We start from the raw sequence: 6,000 nt of genomic DNA, 5'->3' as shown, positions 1-6,000 counted from the left end.
TTAACAACATAACATCTAACATTACTTCATAATACTCTTCCGTTTACCTGTTACCTGAGAATACAAGTTATTTTGGAAAAACGTCAACATATGAAATGTTGGTGAGTTCATAAGCAATGTTGTGATAAAATGATTTGTGTAGTTTGTAAAAACCCAGAATATCTGATGTTTTCTTAAAAGACTTTTGTTTATTAAAGTGTGAGATCCATAAGTTGATGCATGAATGATTTTAAAAACATATATATATATATATATATATATATATATATATATATATATATATATATATATATATATATATATATGAAGGGCATTTTGTGTTATATTTATAATATTTCGAACGAGTAGTATTGAATTCCTCGGAAAACCCGATGTTTCCCGATGCTGAAATGTATTCGTGATTACTGATTTTTGTATTGCCTTAACGAATGAATATTGAATTAATCCATATTGTATATCGTCCTAATTTTGTCTACTTTGATTTCTCGTAAGCCTTAACAAATGAAGAGAAGGGGAGTATTATGTCCCACTACTATCGTAAGTTCCTTAGGCTGTCGTGGATGTGAAAGACACGATGGTCCAACACGCATTTGATTACTGTGACCTTACTAGCTTTTCTAGCGGGACACTTAGGACCACTAGCACACAAAGCTATTGAAAGTCCTTTTATAAAATATTGGGTCATTGAAGGCCCAATAACATATAAGCGTTGTCCCTTTGGGCCCAAAGATCATGTTGGTGGGCTTGCAAGGCCCAACAAGCGTGATTTGAAACTCATAAGCCCAAAGTTTGTAGGTTCATTTTAGTCGTCACATAACTCATTTGGAGAGTTTTTGATTTAACGATTATTGTTTTGTATTGATATGAGACCGAATCAATTCGTTTATAACGATATTTGATATTGAGGTTGTATTTGTTTTCCGTTTTGTCGCTAGTCGGACATCTTGTATTTTGTCTTAATGAATTAATTTGTTTAAAAGTAAGATTTTTATCTTTTCACAACCTTTCTTTTATAAAAATAACACTTTTAGTCCTTTATCTAAAAGAATTTCATTTTTAGTCCTTAAAAACATTTTCTTGACACTTTTGTATCATAAACTTGTTGAAAAGACATTTTTAATCCAAATTGTATTTAGTAAACAGTTTTAGCCCTTCCAGAAAGGTGTTTCTCGGTTAGAACCCCAAATTTTGCAATTTTTACAGTTTTGGCCCAAAATACAAAAAGTTTACATTTTTGGTCCTTTTTGGAGTTTAAAAGCATTTTTGACCTTAGAAATAGTTTTATTTCACTTCATGTCCCCTGTTTTACAGAATGTTACAATTCAGCCCCTTAAAAACATCAATTTTCGCAATTTTGGGCTTGTGGGGCCGAAAAGCCCATATTTAGCCCAATAACTCAAATTTTTGCATTTTATGTCCTTTGAAAATTCCAATATTCAGAAAAATGATTACAAAAACTGTTTTGACTCTTTTGACCCTCAAGAAACCATGACTTGACAGTTTTTACCCCAAGTTTTGTATTTTTAACATTTTAAGTCCTAAAATGGGTTTTATGTTAAAGTATGTTCCTCATAACCTTATTGTTGGATTAGTGTCTAAGTCCATAACTATTTTGGTATGTACTTGACCCGATGATGCATGGTCCTTTTGGGTTGCCTTCACCAAAGCAACTTGATAGGATGAATTATGGAGAGAAAGGATTAAATATGATTTATTAATATATTATGGGAATAATATATTAAAGGAGAAATCATATTGTTTAATTAATATTAGTCAATAATTAATTGGTAATTAGTTTTGTGACTAAAAGAGATTAATTAAACTTAAGGGACTGGAATTGTAATTATAAGATAATTGCAATTTGGGCCATGGATTGTCTTAAATCAAGAGGTGGACGAATTCTTATGGGAAGCCCATAAGGAAATCGTCCAAGGGCTTGATTAAAGGAGTCTATGGGTTGCTTAGGGCTTAAGCAACCAAATTAGGGTTTCCTTGTTAGATAACCCTAATAGCCTCACTATATATAGAACCCTTAAGGCTCAAAAACGTGGGGAAACAACTTTTCTACGGTTAGAACACGGTTTTGGCAGCCTCCATCCTCTCTCCTCTTCATCCTCTTGCTTATGGTGTTTGTAAGCCATTAGAGGAGTGACACTTGTGACTCTAAGCCTTCCAAAGTCAATTCAAGGAGGAATTGGGATTGTTATTGCTACATAACAATCAAGGTAATATCTTAAACCTAATTATATGTTAATATTGATTCCCATATGCTAGAATTAGGGTTTATAGCCTTGGATAACTTGCATGTACAATAGAGAAACCTAGATCCAAGCATTAGGGTTTGTATGAGCACATAGGATGTCTTATGACCAAAACCCATCACTTATAAGCTATTTTTCTTAACTAGCTTAGTGTAAAAGAACTTAGTTTTTGTTTGTATCTTCTCTCATGTCATAGATCTTGAATTATCACCCCTTTTTGTTACATATTTATCACAAAAACACATAACATCACACACATACATGCATATAATCACACATAGCATACACATACATATAAATCTACACATTTTCTTGTATTCTCCCCCATAAAACATATGAAAACCGAAAATAGAGGGTATGAAGCTCACCTTTATTTGTAGTTTCGGTTTTGAAGAAGACTAGAAGGAGAAGTTTCGATCCTAGCAAGTCTTCTTGGAGGATCTCGAGTTTAGATGATTTCTAAGAGTGTGATCATGATTTTGCATGAGTTAAGGAAGATTGTTGGTAAGATGAAGAAGATATGTTATGAATCAAAGAAATAACTTACCAAAGATGTGAACTACTTGATGAAAATCCTTAGATTTCAAGCCAAAATTTCGAGATCTTCAAAGGAGAAGAAGATGGTCTTGAGAGTGGTTTAGAGAGAATTTTTGTGAGGTGTGTGTGTGTGTGTTTGTGTTGTGTTCGGCTGAGAGAAGGAAAGAGAGGAGAGAAGAAGGAGTGAGTGAGGTGATGGTTGTATAGAAGCATGGGATTTTGCATGGAAACCCCACAAATAATAGTGAGGTGGCCATGAGAAGTCAACTAAAACAATGTCATTGTATCATATCCTTGTTTCACAAAACATCCCCCAAGATCGAAATACATAAAATCCCATGTGTGTGGGTACGAATCATGTCGGCGCCTTCCCAAGGTCATCACTGGTACCTGAAACACATAACACGTAACACTGTAAGCATAAAGCTTAGTGAATTCCCCAAAATACCACTCTAACATATATTAGCCACTCGAGGTTATAACTCTGTTGACCCTCTGGTCAATGTGTCTCAGTGGGACACCTCCAGCCCCAACTCTCTGTGGGCCCTCTGGCCCTAACTCTATGGACCCAAAGGTCCTAACTCTATGGACCCACTGGTCCTACTCTGTAAACTCTGAATCATGCATATCACGTATCACAATAAATCACAACACATAAATAACATGCAAATACACTAGCACACAACTCTAAATTACACTGTCACATGACTCTGTTACCACACTAGGTAAAGTATAGTGAGAAGACTCACCTCTGGTATCTCGGTAAATCTCTGTTGTGACATCCCCAATTTCACGGCCAGAAAAGACCGATTTGTTTATGCTTTGTTTTATAAATCAGAGTATTCGTTTAAAGAAAACGGTTGCGGAATTTGTTCCCAAAACAAGATATGATAATAACTTATCAAAACATTTCTCAAAGAGAATGTATTTTCATTTAATAATAAAACCTCGGGATGTCATGTTCCGATACAGACATATAAGCATAAACAGAACTTACATTCAATTACACTAATGATTTACATCTCCTTTAATCTCTCAGTGCAAAGCAGCTTCGTATCGATACCTGTGATACAACTAAACTGAGTGGGTCAGGCTTGGGAGCCTGGTGAGCATATAGGGTTTTCAACCCACAATATTATATCATATATATATATATATATATATATATATATATATATATATATATATATATATATAATCATCAAACAATCAACCCATTTACCCATCCCCATTATCTTCGTTTATTCTTAAGTACCTTCCCTAAGGAATTATCCTAAGGGTTATCTCCTACATCGTATTTACCCCTCATCTCCTTACATCACATTTCCTTATATGTTTGTTCCTAAGGACTTTTTCCTAAGGATCATCGCATGAATACGTAGTCACAACATCGCCTGGACTAGTAATTCATAGTAAGGGTTAGACTATCATCGCATGAATACGCAGCCACAACATCGCCTGGACTCGTAATTCATAGTAAGGGTTAGACTATCATCGCATGAATACGCAGCCACAACATCGCCTAGACTCGTAATTCATAGTAAGGGTTAGACTATCATCGCATGAATACGCAGCCACAACATCGCCTGGACTCGTAATTCATAATAAGGGATAAACTATCATCGCATGAATACGTAGCCACAACATCGCCTGGACTCGTAATTCATCACCTATCTATCATCACCTAATTATCATCACCATTATATCCTCACCTTTCTCTTATCACATTCTTTCAACACACATCAACTATTTCATCTACCCATGTTCTACCCAACATATTTGTAGATATAAATTACATATATAGTTTAAATCATTTAACACCCATATAAAAACATCAATTCCAAGCCCATATCATATAGACAATTAATATATAACACATAGCACGTATTTCATAGCTAATACTTTATATTTATGTGTTTAGAAGAGAGTAACCACACACTCATACATATAAACAACAATATATATATATATATATATATATATATATATATATATATATATATATATACATAGCACGTATTTTATAAAATACTTCATATCTATGTGTAAGATGAAAGTGACTATACACTCACACATATAAACAACTTTATATTATACACATAACACGTATTTCGTATAAGATACTTCATAATTTATGCGTTAGAAGAAAGTAACTACACACTCACTTGATTAGAAGATGATCGGACAACACTACGGCTTGTAGAAGTAGTATTCTTCGGTAGATCTGGAAGATCTTCACAAAAACCGGGCTCCTCGCGGGCAGAGCTTCGGCTCGGGAACTTCACTTCTCGGGATTTTCGGGGCCTCGGGACTTGCTTCGGGGCTCGGGAATGATACCGGGGATTCAGGACAATTCTTGCACGAAAAACGATGCAAAAACGCGAGAGAAAGGGAAGAAATGAGCAAAAGAATCGGCTGCCATCGACATCCTTTTATAGGGGTTGGAAGGTCGAATTACGCTGGGCGTAACTTGAGATTAAGCTGGGCGTAACGACAATAAGATCGCTGACTCCCCCCCCCCCCCTTCGGATAATATCGGAATATATATATAAATAAAATATCGAAAATATTTAATAAACTTCAAAATTTTCATATCTTCCTCATACGAACTCCGTTTTCAACGTTCTTTATATCCACGCGTAGGTGAGACTACGATCTACAACTTTCGTTTAGACTCATTCGGCTAATTTTGACTTTATTTTTATTATTTATTTTTAGTAGGCCTGGACAGGAAAATTCCGTGCGGTATCTGGTGCTCGGCCTTAACCTTACGACAGGTTAAGCACCTCTCAACAAACCACGCGACATCCCTCTTCATACAGAGCCACCAATACTCTCTCTTTAGGTCCAAATACATCTTAGTGGCCTCAAGATGGATTGAGAACTTCGATCGATGAGCCTCTTCCATCAAAATGGTACGCGTCCCGCCCACAAACGGTACCCAGATACGACCCTGGAATGTCATAAGCCCCCGGCTATTGGTAACGAACTCTGATACCAACCCGAAAACTCGTTCTCTCTTCTGGTTTTCTGATCTCACGGCCTCATCCTGGGCCCCACGAATGGTGTCCAACACCGGAGTCATCACTGTCAACCTCAAACAAACATCTCGCATCGGGGCGCTCTCCGCCCTTCGGCTCAGTGCATCGGCTACAACATTAGCCATACCCAAGTGGTACAGGATCTCGCAGTCATAATCCTT

Source organism: Lactuca serriola, chromosome 9 (genome assembly GCF_051521515.1).
Source record: "Lactuca serriola cultivar US96UC23 chromosome 9, Lser_US96UC23_V15, whole genome shotgun sequence".
Taxonomy (NCBI): Eukaryota; Viridiplantae; Streptophyta; class Magnoliopsida; order Asterales; family Asteraceae; genus Lactuca; species Lactuca serriola.
The sequence above is the reverse complement of the archived record's forward strand: the minus strand, read 5'-3'. Positions refer to the sequence as shown.